General features: G+C 51.5%; 1 protein-coding gene across 2 annotated transcripts in view; it reads left to right on the forward strand.

The window, feature by feature from the left end:
* LOC116944381 (synaptotagmin-1-like) overlaps positions 1–17,389 on the forward strand; it is a 40,358-nt gene that overhangs the window by 5,698 nt on the left and 17,271 nt on the right. The window contains exon 2 of one of the 2 annotated variants that reach the window (XM_076068577.1): positions 9,508–9,547. The exons of the other annotated variant lie outside the window; for it this stretch is intronic. The gene's annotated coding sequence lies outside the window, so the exon portion shown is untranslated. The remainder of the gene's footprint in view (positions 1–9,507; positions 9,548–17,389) is intronic. 2 annotated transcript variants of the gene reach the window in all.

Below are 17,389 nucleotides of genomic sequence, written 5' to 3' on the forward strand. Positions count from 1 at the left end.
GAGCGTGCGTGCGGGCGTGCGTGCGTGTTTGTGTGGGTGCGGTAGTGTAGCGGTCAGCGCGTTGCGCTACGAACACGTTGACCTGAGTTCGATTCCCGCTCACGGCCAACACCAGTGACCACTGCGGAGACAAAGGCGGCCAGGCGAAGTTCTGGGTCCCCACCCCCTCGTGTGCCGTGCCGGTCTTCATAGGTGCTCGCTTACGGCACTTTCCCCAACAGTCTGTTAAGGCTTTGATCTTTGTGTGTGAGTGCGGTAGTGTAATAGTTAGCGCGCTGAGCTACGCACCTGGTTCCCCGAGTTCGATTCCCGCTCACGGCCAACACAAGTGGCAATTATCTGAACCGGTCATGGGCCTCTTCTAGGTCGACTCAGCCAAAAAAGAGTACTTGGTGCAGTGTGTAAAAATCACCACTGCGGAGACAAAGGCGGCCGGGCGTGGTGTTGGCCACCCAGCCCCTCGTGTGCCGTGCCGGCCTTCATAGGCGGACTTGCCCCAACAGTCTGTTGAGGCATTGTGATGGACAAATCCCATAAAATCCAGTGTCTGTGTAATGCACCCAATCAATCCGGTTCAGAAATAAAGCTTAATTTAAGTCATGTTGAGAGCTCATTGAGAGAGGATGTCTCTCTTACACGGGAGAGGGGGTGGCGGAGGGGATCTGGACAATAGGAAAAAATAAGGTACCCTGTCGCACAAAAGGGGTCGGCGTTTAAAATGTTCATTTTCGTTTATACTTCTGCGGTCCAATGTTTCAGCTGGCGAGAGACGTCGAGGTTTGGTGTTGTGGGTTTTTTTTGCAAGAGGAACGGATTTCACGAGATTCCCGTTGTTTGACCCCCTTGTGTTGGGAATTCGCTCGCAGCGTGCGTGCCTACCGTGGAGTCGAAGCGATGAGATCGGTTCACGTGCCGGTGGCCCGGGAGATTTATTCATTCATGTGCCTGCCTTCATCCAGCAGTGGGTAGACCCTGTCAGATGTTGATGATGGACGCAGTCACGGGTCATTTTCAAATATGACATTTTTCAGGGCCTTGACAACTACATTTTGTGACACGCTCTCCGATGGCTGTGCCTCGTTTTAATATGTTCCGTGTGTAAAAAATAAATATACGTATAAAATTAAAGCCAACATTAATCTGAAATCCTTCACGCAAAACCCGTGCAACCATTCACATCCAAAGACGATGGGTCTGCGTGCATGCAGTAGATGCGTGCGTTTAATAGTTCGCGATGAAAGGCGCCATTGCGATGTTTTTGCCTTTCTCATGAGCCTCCGGTAAGCATGGTGGCTGTGAGCATGGAGAGGTTACGGGGAGAGGGAGAGAGACAGTGTGCACGCTGTCTCGTCTGCTGTGCGGATGGGTAGCTGGCCAGCCTACTTGTTTGATGAGTGGGCGTCCGCGGTCCTGATTTGCGCCGAGCCTACGATGCGAAGCGGTACAATTGGAGTTTATAAAGCAGCGAGGTCTATGAGCAGATCACCGTCGCATCTTCGTTGAGCCCGGAAAGCGCTCGGATGGGCGACCGACCGATCACCGTGTCTAACAGGTGTTATAGGCTGCAGTGGGGCTATGACATTGGCAACAGAGGGCAGTGCAGCATTGTTGCACTGCTACTTCTGTGCTCTCCGCCTTGACCAACCTGCACTAACCAGCGTGGTGAAGTATGGTCAGATAACCCCCCAGCCCCCCCGCCACTCGCTTGGTGTGGGGAGGCGTTCATCCAGCAGTGTAGTGATAAAAAAGACTGTGCAGGTAGGAATGCAACCGTGTCTCAAGATGCCGTACAAAGATTAAAAACGTGTTGCGTTATAACGTCGAGGGGACACGCGGGGTATTATTTGTTGTTGTTTGCATTTCAGTTTTGTGGAGGTGAAGGGAGGAAAAAAACACAGGAACTGGAGTAGGGTCCTTGGCTGGATGATATCTGGGCAGGTAAAGACATTCGGACAGATGAAGACGGACGTAGGGAGATGAGGCGATGAAGATCTTAGGCATGAACTACTCGAATTGAGGGCATGAAGTTAAGAGTATGTTGGCCAGAGGCAGAGAGATTCAGACTGTGGGGGCAGCAAGGAAGAAGGAGAGACCTCCCATCATCATTGGTACAAGTGGTGTTCGCACCAGTGTGATAGTGGAGGCTGTTGGTCATTGGAAGAGGAGGAGAAGAGGAAGGTCTGAGGCCTGGCCTTGAAACGAGGGCACGCAGTCAACAGTACGGTGGTCAGTGGCAGGGAGATTCAGCCAGTGGGGGCGGCAGCAGCAAGGAAGGAGGAGAGACCTCCCATTGAATGGGAATTGACTGGTGTCTCTGATTAGGAGGTCTTTGGTTGCTGGAGCAGAGGGTGCGTGGCGAGAGCACACAGAGATGAGATGGGAGAGGTGAGAGCACATGACAGAAATATAAAAATAATACAATCCAGCCACCGATCGTGTCTTTTTTTCTTTTGCACAGCCGTCACAGCGGTTTCTGCTAATGTATCGGATACGCCGTCCAGCCAGATGGCGTGGCGGTTAGGGCAGTTTGACTCGGGACCAGAAGGTCAAGAGTTCAAATCCCGCTCAGGATATGACTCAGCCCGTTATCATTATCGTTAGTACACGGTGTGGAATTTGCCCCAGCGTTATGGAGCGAGGCTACCCGAGCGCAGGAAAGGCGCTGTGTCCTACAGGCGATTTAAAGTCCACGGTAGTTTCGCGGTTGGGACCGATGGTTGTCTACGTGGCGTTACCCAATGAGGGTAATTTGCGAGTAATATTCAACGTTGGCAATTGTGGAGCGTGTCGCCGGCACTCAACTTCAAAGAGAGACGATTCGTCGTGGTCAATCGTCGTTATTCCTTCGATGTTCTTAAAAAAGAGTATTGTACCACTTTGTGGCAGGTCAACAAAGTGGTTGTAGTATCTATAGACTCCATCGGAAGTGAGAGCGGCAGTCCGTCTCTGTGCAAGCGTTTGGGTCTATGCATGAGTTTATCAAACACTGTGGATTTTCATAGCAGCCTGTACCCACCACATCTCGAGACATTGTACAAAAAACAGTGGGAATAGTTATAGAGGCAGCAGACAAGAAGAGGAGGCTCTTATGCCTGGACTTGAATCACGGGCAGGGAGTCGACAGAATGCATGGCTGGGGGAAGGGCGTTCCAGACAATGGGAACAGCAGAAGAGAATGAGCGATCTCTGCACAATCATCCAGCAAGATACGACATGACGAGCATCTCTAAAAAAAAATTCAGGGATGTATTTTTTTTAACTCCGTGTGGTGCTTTGCCCATCTTGTGGGCTTAACCGCCAAGTGCTGCTGCTTGTGCAGGATGCGGTTATACACTCACTTAATTGAATGTCTTGTCAGGCTTCCTCCTAAACTAACCCCAGTTCATTACAGCTTTGTGATGCATGGCGCGCTCCCGAGCCCGCCGCGTTGCCAATTTTGAAAATAAATCTATCCTGCCGGCGAATTTAATTTCATTAAAATGAGCGCGGATCGACCAGCTTACTCCTATCTGCATGTCAATCTCTGTTTTCATGATGATGTTAGGCTAACAAGAAAATGATTCTATCGTAATTACTCCCTGCGTGCTTGTGTACCTACGTGTGTGTGTGTGTGCGCATGTGTCTTCACATGGCCTCAAAGTGCTCCTAGGCCTGGCACAAAAGCGCCGTGCTGATGTGACCGCCACTTGTTGGCGAATGGCGGTTGTTGTGTGCGTGCGCTATGGGGAGCGGTAGTGTAGTGGTCGGCGCACTGCGCTACGACCCGAGTGCAATTCCCGCTCACAGGACCACCCCTAGGTCGACTCAGCCTTAAATTAGTACCTTTTGGCGACGTGTAAACAGTAGCAAATGGGGGGAGAACAAAGGCATCCGGGCTTTAGTGGCCGCTCGCCAACGGCACTTGCCCCTTCAAGTCTGTCCCGCTATCGACGGGGGGGACCTTTACCTGTTGACGCGTGTGTGTGTGTGTGTGCCGCGCCTTATTATTGCGCGCCGAGCGTGTAATTGTATGCCGTCGACTCCGGCTCAACGGTCGTTTTCGCTAAACATTTGGCAGCAACCTTCCACGCGTCTTGTTGGCTTGCCTCTTCTTGTGCTCGCTTGCGATTTTGGAGCCCGCTGTGTGGCCGTGCGTGCGGGAACGCCTGCGCTTCAACGGGCGGAGCGCCCGCTATGTTTTTTTGGATCTACTTGTATTTTGTCCCCGCTGCAATCTAAAGGAGGCTCGAAAAGTTAATCTTGATTTCTGCCGCGGCCTCCTCTCGCGAAGGCGTTTTCGTTTCGTTTTTCGAGGCTGTCGGGGCTGCGTGCCAGCACGGCGATGGGAATTCTGAATCTATCCGTGCAGAGCTTCGAGGGCACCGGTGTGTTCCCCGGTGCCCTCCGGTTTCCTCCGACGCTCGTCAATTACGTGTATTAGGCGACGTTTCGGGCAAGGGCCCTTCGTAACACATAAATGTGCCTATATATTTTTGTTTCCCTTTAGGGCCACAGTGTTATTGACAAACGCGTTGAGTTGTGTTCTTATTAATCGTGCTTATTTGCACCACAACATCAACTTAATTTTCTCATCAATTATGGGAGTTTGACAAACATCCGAATGCTGAGGGGGGCACTGTGGTGGTCGTAATGGTTAGCGGCGCACTGGACTTGCGGTCCAGAGGTTTTTCGGAGGAGGAACCAACGTGCGAAGTTTCACGGGAAAGGTTACCGTGCTCGTAGCGATAGGAGAGTGAGTGACGTACATGTACTCTGCACGTACACTGCACGTCTTCCAGGATGCTAATTTGGGGATGCTGTTTGCGATGTGCGTGTCCGGGTGAAGGCTTACGGTGCCCTGTTCAAAGATGCGCGCGTTCAGAGCCACCGTTTGCATAGGAGCAAAGCGACAGAGTGAGCTAGTTTGAGGGCAAGGTCGTGTTTGTCCGATGAGCAATATGCCTGCGTCACCACCACCATCATCATCATCGTCATCCCGAGTCATAATCTGTCCGCGGCTGGTTGAAATCCTCCTTAAAGCCATCGCCATCCCGCACGCTCCTCCTGCGTTGTGCCACGGCGGCTGGCTCCTACGGCGCGAGCCCATTTTCGTCGCTGCACCACCGCGGTGGACGTCCCCGCGGAGCACGTGCCATTCCCTTGGCCGTCGCTCCGTCGTCCTTCATGGCAGGCCGAGCATCGTCCCCGTCCTGCGGCCGTGACTCACCCGGTTGGCCCCCGGCCCCGCTCGCTTCTCTTCACGGTTTCACTTTGGTCTTTAAACCCAGCGTGCGCTGTCTCATCCACGCGTTCCTCTCTTTTTTGTCTCTTCAGCGGAATTCTGAGTGTGTTGCATCGCTCCCCGATGCCACTTTACCCACTTTTACATTTTTGTTTCGCTTTCTTCGTCAGTGGCCACGTTTCTTGAGTCGTGCGTCACAGCGGCTGATACGCCCCGATTAAACATTTTCCTTCTTTGGCACGTTGGCGCCAACTCAATTCAAGAAGCGTATTAAATTCTGTATCCATTACACCCTTCAGTAGTGCTGTTCGTTTCCTGCCCGCATGATGTTTTGGGCCTTTGGGCCCCTGCTCAGCAACTCTGTTTAAAAATCTATTTTTTTTCGCCACACCACTACTGCCAATGAAGCAAAGGCCTGGGAGTTATGGAAGGTTCAGAGTTAGACTGCGACTTTACTCTGCCTCAGCTAGCAAGGACCCATTGAGCTAAGCAGCTGTGTTACAAGAACGGCCACAGCCCAAGACTGGCAGTAGTGGTGGCAGTTACAGGGCATCGCTGGGAGGTCAAATAACCTGCACACGAACCCGCACGACGTTGGGTGGTCCTCATCCAGCGGTGGATTCACAAAAAGGGCTACACGCGTGCATGCAGCTGAAACGCACAACGCGAACCCGCGTTGCTCCAATTGGAAATGTGGAAATGTTCAGCTGAAGCGTGAAGTAAAAAAAAACAACCCACGCCACGTGCAGTGCGTATGTAAATAAATAGATGCCGTAAATATCAATTACGCGTTCCGCAGAGGTCAGTGTGGGTGTGAGGAGAGTTGGGCCGCTCGAGGCCGGGGCAATGCGTGCTCTTGTACGGGTCAGAGAGTGCAGTGGACGCACGTCCAGGGATGCCAGGAATTTCACGGCACGGCAGCGTAGGCAACTTGGGAGGTCCTGTTTCCATGACCTCTGGCCAGTATGGAAAATATGGCCAAAATACCCTTGTAATAGGGAGCCCTCTCGAGCTGCCTTTAGCCCGAAAGCCCTTCTGCCAGCAGCGGCGTGAGCGGGCCATCGCAGGGGCTGCACCTTTACCTCTGAAATGATGTCGTGGCGGACGCTTTTTTTGAGTGGCGCGCCGCTCGCTCCGCCGCTGTGTGCGAACACACGGGAGGTCGCGACTCGGGACTCGGTGTAATTATGGAAACTTTTATCTGACGCGACGTCAGCCACGCCTGCGCCCCCCACGCTGCCAGGGCCCGCCGTGTTTGACGCACGCGCGCGCCGAAAGGTCAGGCCAAGCGCGTCGCCACGCTCTAGACGAACGTCACGGGTTGGTCGCGAGCACGAGTTGGGAATTCCACATTCCTATGGTGGTGACCGGTCATTGTCCGTAGGGGCATCTTGGAGGGACCAGGAGGAGAGTCTGAATACGGCACCACGGTGGCGAGATGTTAAATACCTCGCCTGGTGTGCAGGAGGTCGTGGGTTTGATCCCTGTATATTTGGAGTTTGCGTGTCTCTCTCCCCGTGGTCTTGTGGATTTTTCTCCGGGTCCTCCGGTTTTTCCCTCCACATTTAGGATAAACATAAGTTTAGAGTGTTTGGCTGCAATACATGTGCACCAAGTTGAGCTATCATTTGTGGCCAGGTCGCTTTTGAAAAAGACCTATATAGCTCAGTGGGCCTAACCTGGTCCAATAAAAATAGTTAATGAAATAGCAAATATCGTCTGAATATTCTCAGTCTCTGTGTTTGTAAAAAAAAACTAAAATCTTCCGAGACAAAAGTCCCACGATTGGACGGGGTTAATCGGCTGCTCGGGGTGTCTTCCTGCGCCTGCTTCTGCTCTGTGTCTCTGTCAAATGTCCCCGTATCCTCGTACCTCTACAACAGTGCCGCCGCGCGAGGCCACGCGAGGCCAACCGTGGCGGCGAAAGCACAGAAAAGTGACGCGATGTTAGCGACGTCATTTCCTGCGACACTTTCCGGATCAAAACAAACAAAACGTGGACGTGAAAGTTTCGTATCTCAAGCCCAATGTGTACTCTATTACCTTCTGCTTGACGCGCATGTTGCTATCTTTTGTCCGGCGTCTTCAGAGTGATTCATTTAAAGATATCCCACTGATGTCGAATGCACCTCCCGTCATTTTAGAGACCTTATCCAATTGTTTTTGCGTCAATCCGAATTTACTTTTAGGAACATCTTAAATGTTGTATCTAGGTCTGATATTTCACAATAATGAAAAATCATGAACACACCCATATCAGTCACTTAGATCACACCTGATGAAATACATTTTGCTTGAACCATTCTGTTCTTGCGAATGGCAATACGTTTAGGAGCTAGATGCCAGTGTCGAGGTCTACTGCTGGCCACGATCAGAGGGCTTCAGGAAAGAGAAGAGTTCGTGTCATTTTGCAATTCCTCCTACGTTGGAGGAGTGCAGACTACCGTAGTTCGCTAGATGCCCCATAGTAAACCCATGTACCTGTGCAAGGACCTGAATTATACTGCACATACTGAACGTGTGGACTCCCCTCCCCCCCACCCCGTGTTTCTGATGTAAAAAAGCAGGGAAAAAAAACGAGTTCCCTCCCTTAGCGTCGTGATTTATAACCCTGCCCTGGCTGCGGAGCATCTCGAGACACCGCTCGCATTTTGACACCGCTGCCACGCAGGCAAATTGCACCGTATCGCATTTGTCATGTATTTGACACGTGCCGTGCTGCGTCTGCGAAGGATACATCGGTCCAACAGCGGGAGAAAAAAAACCCAACCCAAACCCCTCCTTCCCAGCGCCAAGGCAAACAGCATTACTCAGCAGGCAAATATACGTTAGGCAAACGAAACTCAATTACGTGTTCGGGACATTTCACGTAATTCAGGTCAGTTCCGGTCAATTCATCTCATTAGAAGGGGTATCACAGGCGAGCGGTAATGTCATTCTCTCCATCCGTCCGCCTGTGTTCTTAATGCGCGCGTTATCACGTGCTTTGCTTATCAGCGCAGAATTCCTGTCAGACCCGTTGCAAAATTATTTTCCACTCTTGGGAGAGGTTTTCGACGCCGCCGCCGCAGCGGCGCGACGGTCAAGCGGCACTGCAACTCGCAATGCGGTGAGGTCGCCCGTTCGGCAGTCGGAACAACGGGGAAAGTTTCTTAAATCCCGCCCCGTCGCCCCGTGTCTGTGCGGCAGTGTGAGTGGGCAGTGCCACAGCCAGTCGATCGGGCAAGGTCCCCTGCGGTGCGATAAAGCGTGGGTACTCTTGCCGTTTTTTTTTCCAAGTCGTCTGACCCGCGCAGAAGGGGAGGAGGCCGGCCAAGTATGCCCGTCTAGAGGGGCTCTCTACAGCTCCCGAGCGGAGGAAATTCCGCCAGAGTGGCACGAGTGAAAAATTGCAGGGCCGCACCCGTCACCTGTAGCCCACTCCAGCGGTCGGTGCTTTTTGACAACAACTGAGGCTGGAGATGAAGTCTACCAAATGTCCCGGGCTTTGGCCAACACAATCGCGGTGGTTTCAGAAAGGCTGTCCTGAATCTTTTTTTTGTGAAAATCTGCGGTTTTGTCCCCGGTTGCAATATCTCTCTGGCTTCACGCTCACGGCTCATAATGCAGGCAAAAAGCAACACGAGTAGTGGTGCGGGCGGGGGGGGGGCTACTGAGTAGTGAGCGGGGATATTGATTCGTGAGATGAGCTACCTGTGTAGTGGGCGGGGCTACCCGAGTAGTGGGCGGGGTTTACCTGAGTAGTGGGCGGGGCTGACGGAAGGAGGGAGGGGAGCTGCAAGTGCTAACGGGGATCACGGTTCAATTCTGTGATACGGTCACCTGGAGGTTTCCAGAAACTTTCCACATTGTTTAATCATCTTCTACGCTAGTCGATGAAATCGAAGCAGCTTCGATTACTGCTGCTAATCCTACATAATACACTAGCATAATGTGACTTTTGAGACCCCCCCCCCCCCACCGCCTAAACATTCCACAAGGAGTGACTAACCCCCATATCTGCATTTGTCATCAATATGCTAAATTCCTCTGTTGATATGTAAACTCCCTTGTCAAGGGCGCTCTCCTCCTCCCACCCAGCTTAAAATACGCTGCCAAGTTTAGCAGTGTTCATTAGGACGCTGTCTTTCCGACAGCTCTGTTCCTTCACCTGAGGACGGCTGCTTGCGTTGTGGCCGAGAATTTTATTATGTTTCATTTGTATTATTTTATTATTTCCCTTCTACGTGACTTTACCGAAAGAACCAAGAATACAAAGCAGCTTCCTTTTGTATCGCACGTTGCAGGACCTCTGTGGCAGCTGCCTACGTTCATCAATTTAAAAAGGTAAAGATTTTACTTTCATTTCCCTTGACATGTCTGCGTGTGAGGAAACTGGTTACCATTTTTAAAGTTGTTTTCCCGAACTGGTAATGCAAAAGAAACCCATTTTTTTAAAAGCGTTTTAATGTACAATTTTTCAGACATCTTATCTTAATGCAGGACACTCCTGACAATGAGTCTCGAGAATCAATCGAGGCTTTCCTGGGTAAATAAAGGGGCAATTGTTTCGGATTATTTATGAATACGCTTTATTTATTGATAAGGGTTTCGTTATGCCTGTGGGTTTCTATCGAGTACAAAAATAATATACAATAATAAATTGAATGTTTAATGCCGCATTGGGTATTGGCACACTGTCTCTGCTTGAATCCCGGGTGCTGAGGTTAATTCTTCGGGCGCAGTTTGCAGAGTATCGGATGAAGACAAAGTGAATCGCTAATCGCGCGCACCGTTACGTAACGCGGCTTATGAATGGCGAGGGGTGACGAGAATTCCATTTCATATTCGAGTGTTAAGGAACTTAAGGGGAAGGTCGTCAAAGGCAATTTGCATTCCAAACCCCCCCCCGCCCGCCACCCCGATAACGTATTAGAATTAATATCCACAACCTTTTACGCGGGAAATGCATCCTGCGTCGCGATTGCCAATTAAGTGACGCGGGCATGATGGTCACGGCCCATTAGGCAGTGGACACTAACGTGATGGTTTAAGTTGAATGAATAAAGAAACGAATCGGTAAATGACGTATTTTTTATTCATTCAGGGGGCAGTGGTGGAGCGGTGGCGCCGCGGTTGGCACGGTGGGTGCTGTGCTAAGAACCCGCCCGGTCCCAGGTTCGATTCCCGACCACGGCTAACACGGCGAGCGAAAGTCAGAACCGATCCTGCCCCCCCCCCCCCCGTCCCCACCCCTCCACGTCACCAACCCGCACTGACCGGCGTGGTGAAGCATGTCAAACGGATCAACCCTCGACCGACAACGGCTTGGGGTGGTGGCCTTCGCGCAGTGGCTGGAATTCATCGACAAGTAAACCTACACGGGGAATCCTCGGTGATGGCGAGTCCCAGGTGCCTTTGTCAGGAGGGTTCCATCGGGGCGTTGGGGCGATGCTCTAGGCCAGTGGTTCTTCTTAGCCTGGGGTGCACGCACCTCCTTGGGGGTGCGCGAGATGCCCTTTCTGGGAGGGTGCGAGACACGGACAGATTTTATTTGAAGGTAAATCATGGGAAAGGCAAATCAGGCACGAGCACGTAAGTAACAACCACTTTGTTTCATCGAAACCCTACGTATGTATTAACGCAAATGTTTTAACGATTGAGAAGCAAAGGGGTGTGAGGCTGCAGTAAAGGTTTAAGAACCACTGCTCTTGGCCGATGAGAGTCGTGGGAGGCAACAGCAGCGCCGGAAGAACCACGCCGCCCACACAGAGTTAGCTCTGAACCTGGATCCAAGGTAGGGGGCAATGGGAATGATTTCCCCCCCACCGCCAGCCATCCCATCACCCCCTTGATATTCCCAACATTGCTATGTTATGTATATTTACCATCAAGAATATTTTTTATTATTACTGTCAAGCCTTGTTTAAAAAGCTTGACATTTCAGGACCGCCGCCCCCCCCACCTCTTTGGAGGTTTCTAGAACCGCTTCTGGTCCTGACCCTCATCTGATGAAATTGGCACGGTTTCTCAGTGTCGTTGGGGGTGTTAGGGAGCATGGAGTGGCGCCGCAGCGGTTAGCGCACTGCGCTGCAAAACCTGGCGACCCGACTTTCCACTCCCCGGCCACGGCTAGCATCAGTGGCGAGTGGTACCCGAGCACCAGGCACACACCACACAATTGACGGACCTGCAACTGACCAGCGTGGTGAAGTATGGTCAAGCAATCCCCCCCCACCCCCCGTGACTTACAACACGGCGTGGGGAGGCCTTCCATCCAACAGGGGAAAAACAAGGAGGCTGAAGGTTATCACATTAATTTTTAATTATATCATGACCTTTAGGCTTTTTGCAGTTACAATATATTGTCTGTGGTGTATTATAGGAGTACTGCAAATTATTTTCAGCTGCTGTGCAGATTAAATATTTCAGCTTAGCATGCATTATTGATACTGGAGTCAGTATATATTTTTATATATTAAATCTTTTATGAAAGGGACAGGATTGTAACCCGGTATCTGAACAGTGCTTGCTCAGAGGTGAGAGACGCTGAGCCCGGCACTGCTGAGAGCCTGGTTATCAATTCGGGTTTCAGCCTCTGCCTGTGATTATATTATCAAACTGGGTTCTCAAGGGTAGAGGCACTCAGACTGGTCGCTCATGTCGGCACAAAGAAACTCATCGCTTTCAAGTTAATTCGGCACTTAATTTCCAGCTCTGAAGATTAAACGTATCGGTTTGACTGCCGGTGCAACGGACATTACTCTCTCAGTGGCAGAGCTGGTGGGAAAGTGCTGCCCTCCGCTGTGTGTGGATCAGAGGTCGCTTGAATAAGTGTCTGCCATCTCAGAGGTAGCTCTGTGATATCCACTTCCGTGGGCCGTTTCTCTCTAACACGGAGGGTCGCGCCGCTCCCGCGAGAGACCCGAATGGGATCCGTCGTCTCGTGAGGACGCGAACGCCGACAGCGGAGTTGGGATTTAAAATCTTGGATTTAATTTCGTTTGTTTGTTCAAAATAGATGTTTCTGCTTCAGTTAGCAATAGGGCGGCACTCATCTCCATTGGCACCCCCTGAACCAGCGGTGGGAATTCCACATTCCCACGGCGGGGCTTAGTGCATTCTAGATCATGATAAGAATAATAATGATAATGCTTTATTTCTACAGTGCAGTGAGAATATGGCGACGGCTTAGGAAGAATGGCTTCATCCATCGGTGGATTGACCATGGCTTGACAATAATGACTACGACGACCACCACCATTGACGTAGCCGGGAAACAGCCTCACCGAGTCTCAAGGCCTCTTCGTTCAAGGAGGGTTCTGATACATAAAATCGGGTGGGGGGAGGAAGAAAAAAGGAGGCAAACAGCGGGGGCGTTCTCACATCACCCTCCTCCTCTCCTCCTCCTCCTCTCCTCCTCCTTCCCTCCTCCTCCTCCTTCCCTAATGAGGCAATAACGCGAGCTCGGCGGTCGCCGCCGTCGCCGCCGCTCAATATCGAGGCGCGCGAATTAGGTCAGCCGCCCCACATCTGGGCTTCCCGTGAAGTGGGATCCCTTATTATTAAGAACATAGAACATTTTACGATGTTATATGAATGTGGCAGGCGGGGGGCAGGGGGCGGGCGGGGGTGGGGGGGGGTTAAAAAAAAAGCCTAAAACATGAAGGATTCTAAATTAAAAAAATAAATTGTCTTTTCCCCAGCCATCACCTCCCCCCCCCCCCCCCCCCCCCAACACACACAATATTATTCGAGTTGTGCCTCGGACCAAATCACCCGGAGTGCACCCGGCCACGTCGAATCTGGCGATCCGAGCGCGGTGCGGCCCACGTCGCGCTTGGGATGAGGCCGGTCGACCGCCCGGGGGTGTGCCAGGCGCTATAGGCCGCGGCGTGGCCCGTTTCGCAGTCGGGGAAAAAAAAAACCAGCGGTGTGCAGTGCAACACAATCCACCAGTTGCAACTGTTCTCGCAACGCCCTCCGTCCTCGCCAACCCGGGGGAGTGGACGTGGGGCGACCGCCAGTGCATCAGCGGGTGGCTGCCGCGGGGCTGAATTCGCCGGCGGAGAGTTTTGAGCGCTGAGCTTAGTCGATTCGATTTTTAGTTTCTGCATTCATGCAGTGAAATTAATCAATGCATTCATGTATTGTATCGGTTTAACACGTAGTAGGCTTTTGCGACCAATGTTATTCATAATAATGAAGGTTTTTGGGTTAGATCACGTGAGTGTAAATGTGTCGTAACCCTCCACCACCCGACACAGACAGGAAGGTTTGTCACGTGATCGACGCGCCAATTAGTTACTACCCCAGCCCACCGGTGTGTTGGAGAGTAAATTTGCCAGAATAGTGAAGCAATCCAGGAAGACGTCAACTTGCCCTATTTAAGACCGGAAACAGGTGGATTGCTTCACTCTTTTGGCAAATTGCCCGATGATGCTGGCTGTAATTACCAGCGAAACGTCGTACTCGGATAGCAAATGTTGTGGATTTACTCTCCAACACACCGGTGGGCTAAATTAGTCACTAATTGGCGCTTTGTTTACGTGACAAACCTTGCTGGCTGTGTCGGGTGGTGGAGGGTTACGACACATTTATACTTACGCGATACAACCCAAAGACCCTTTATTATGAATGTGTATGAATACATTTATACATGCCATTGTGGTGAATCGGGGCACCGCTGCAATTAATCTTGAGCAAATAATTTTTTTTGCGTGACCGAACTTCGCCGGCGCACAGAACGACGTTGGCAGATCTGACGTCGTTACATTCGCACATCAAACATTCGGATTTTTCGCGGTGGCTGATCCTCGAAAACAAATGTCACCCCCCCCCCCCGGGAATTACAACTGAAAACGTAAAACCCTGTTAGTTGCATTCTCGCGTGGACAATCGCTCCCGGGAAGAAAAAAAAAACACGCGCAGACAGACAGGGATGGAGAGGCAGGCGGCGGCGGCGGGGGGGAGAATCCGTGACGACGTCTCGGAGCGAGACGCGATTAGCATTAATACCGGCACGGCCACATTGTGGGCCGCTACAGCCAATTACGCGCTTGCCACTCACTGGCATTCCGCCCGGGCCCTAATGTGCCCGTCTCAGTTGGGGCGTGCGTGGTTCCTTATTCCATTAGCGGAGGCAGCAATTAAAACAAAGAGGCAGCGGCCCGCGCTCGCGGACCTATTTGCGCGCACGTGCGCGCATCTCCCGGGACCCCTGTGACCCTGCCATTCACACAAGGAAATGAACGGTTGAATGAATTAATGCGTGTGTATATGTGTGTGTGTGTATATATGTAGGGAGCGGTAGTGTAGCTCGCTGCGCTATGAACCCGGCAAACTAGAGTTCGATTGCTACTTAACGGCCATCACCGGTGGCGGTTATCCAAAGTGGTCATGGGCCTCCCCTAGGTCGACTCAGCCTCAAAGAGGTACCTCGGTGTGGTTTGTAGACATCGCCTCTGGGCGGGAAATTATCGAGGGTCCAGTTTGTGACTGTGGTGGTGCGACATCTCAGACCGTGCAACATCTCGTGAACGACTGCCCAATGGGATCATTCAACGGCGATCTGAAACAAATCCACAGGGGCTACTCTTGAAGCAGTCAGATGGGTATCAATTCTCGACGTCAATGTGTACTCCATTGCAATCCCCAAAAATGCCATCTGAAAGAAGACCACTGGGGAGACAAAGGCGGCCGGGCATGGCGTTGGCCACCCACCCCCTTCATAGGTACTCGCTAACAGCACTTGCCCCAACAGTCTGTTACAGGCTATGAGGGGGATCTTTGCCTCTGTACATGCGTACGTACATTATTACCATTGCGTTGGGATATTTTCAACACTGACCCGCCCAAGGACTTTCTCGCCAGCTGAGAATCATGTTTCTCGCATGGCGGTCAAACTGATATTTCTAATTGCGAGAGCTGGAATTTAGACAAGTTAAGTGAGAAGCGCATTTAAAATCGCCTGCCTTTGTCATCGAACCTTCACCACCGGTTCCCCAGCATACGTGGCCTCACTACTCTCGCCTTGCGCTGAATCACACGGTAGAACCCTACGCAGCATCGCTCAAAATCTGCTTCGGACACCAAGGTCTCGAACTGTTACAGCCTCACGTCAGTTCTCTGCTGTCGCCCCTCTCGCTGTGGAACTCTCTATCCCTTTGCACATCCGCAACATCAAATGCAAGAAACATCTAAAGGCCTCTATCTGTTTGGGTCGGGGCTTTCGAGCGGCCCTGTTGACTTGTCTGCAAAAATCTGGTGCGTTATAAATGTCACTATAATTATTCATGTGATCAGGGTTGTTTTGCGCAGTCACTGGTGACCGGCCTGGAACCGTCAATTCACTGCACATGAGAACCCGGTTTAATCACTGGCAGTGGCTGAGACCCGGAGTGGCTCTCAGCGGTGCCGGCTCGGCGTGTCTCTGACCTCCGAGCCACGCGGCCTCGCCCTGTGGCACGGTGGTTGGTGGCAGGACAATGCACAGTAAAAAAAAAACAAGTTCAATCTGCAGGCCCGGTCAGAATGCGTTCTGCGAGGTAGCAAGGCAGTGGCGGTACATCAGTGGATTCTTGAGCCTTTGTGGAGCTTATGACGCCACCCCGCCGTCGCGTGAGTGGTGAGATGATTTCTGTGAGTGCTGTGGTTTCCTCCCACTTGAAATAGGAAGGTTCGTTATCAGAAAGATAAATTGGCCAAACATCCCAATGCATTTTTGCCATAAGGATGAACCCTAAGAGCAGTGTTGCTTCCCCAGGTGCATAGGGCACATTATCAACCACAACCATCATCGTTATTACGATTCGTAATGGCATTTTTGGGTTAGTCCATGCTTTTTTGAACTTTCGAAAGGGCACCCCCAGTGGCAGCTGTCCCTGTGCACATGCACGAGTTGCCAGTGCGCGGACAGGCGATGGGCCTGGTAGGGGTCACGTAAGAGACAGTGAAGGTATCGAGAGCCGTAACCGCGGAGCGCGTCACGATTAGGCGAGCCGACGTGTTTAATAATAACTATAACAACAATAATTATAATAATGTCACATTTTTCACGCATGCAGTTTTTGTTCGCTCTCGGAGAGAGAGAGTAGAGAATGATTCAGAGGCGTGGGAAACCACAAGTGCTTGGGATGAGAGCCAGAACCAGCACTACCAACAATTGTCCAAGCACTGTGGTCCTATAGTGGGATGTTTGGCCAACTCGATCCATGTTTCTACACGTGGGGGGGGGGGGGGAAAGTATGATCCAGATGGGTGGATGACACTCAATCCCCATACAGATTCAATACAGATGGGAATTATCCCACTTGCTGTACTGACATCACACCCTGGCAAGCCACTAGATATCAACCTCGACGCCCCCAGGTAGGGGAGGGAGTTTCACGAAAGCGGGCGCGTGATCTACCAACCCCTCTTCTCCACCTACCACGGCGCAGGATTCCAGGCGATGGCCGCTCGGCTATTTGTAGCTGTTGTTGTTGTTATCTATATTTTTCCATTTATTTTTTAAAGGTTGCCATTATAAATCTGGGAGCCCATTGAGATGCCATAAATGATGTATGGCTTATGAATAGTGCATGGTACGTTAAGGCTTTGCGTAATTTTAACACTCGGCCCGGTGACATTTTCAGCGGTGATGGAGGCTCGGCCGGGTGAATTAAGCTCCCCTGGACTGGGGACCTTGAGGTCTTTGTTTTTTTTGGCCTCGTTTAGTTTTGGTCGAGCGCTAACCGGCAAGCGTGCCAGTCCGTTTGCTGGGAATTTGTTAATCTGTATGTATTTCGCACCGTACGTAGCCAACCGAGCTAATCGGAGGTGTGGGGGAAGGACAACAAGTTAAACACCAAAGGTAGTTCAAAACAAATGAGTGTTCAATCTAGATGATTTAAAAGTGCATAGCTCCAGTGGCTTCCTAATAATGGAAGGAAGAGCGTTCCAGATGGCCGTGGAAGAGCATCTGAAAGCACGCGATGCGGTGACCGTCTTTGTTCGATGGCGAGCCAAAGGGCCGCTATACGAGCAGAGCCGAGCGATGGAACCCTGCGAAGGGTCAATGCCAGGCAGGCATCGTCACGGGGCTACGGGTCAGGGTATGAAATTCAGCGTCAGGGCTACGTTGAGGTCAGGGTTTGGGGTTCACGTGAGGAGTGTGGCAGCCAAGAGAGGGGCAACACCCCTGAGAGG

The sequence above is a fragment of the Petromyzon marinus genome, chromosome 21, assembly GCF_048934315.1.
Source record: "Petromyzon marinus isolate PM22_M1 ecotype Great Lakes invasive population chromosome 21, UKy_Petmar_22M1.pri1.0, whole genome shotgun sequence".
Classification (NCBI taxonomy): Eukaryota; Metazoa; Chordata; class Hyperoartia; order Petromyzontiformes; family Petromyzontidae; genus Petromyzon; species Petromyzon marinus.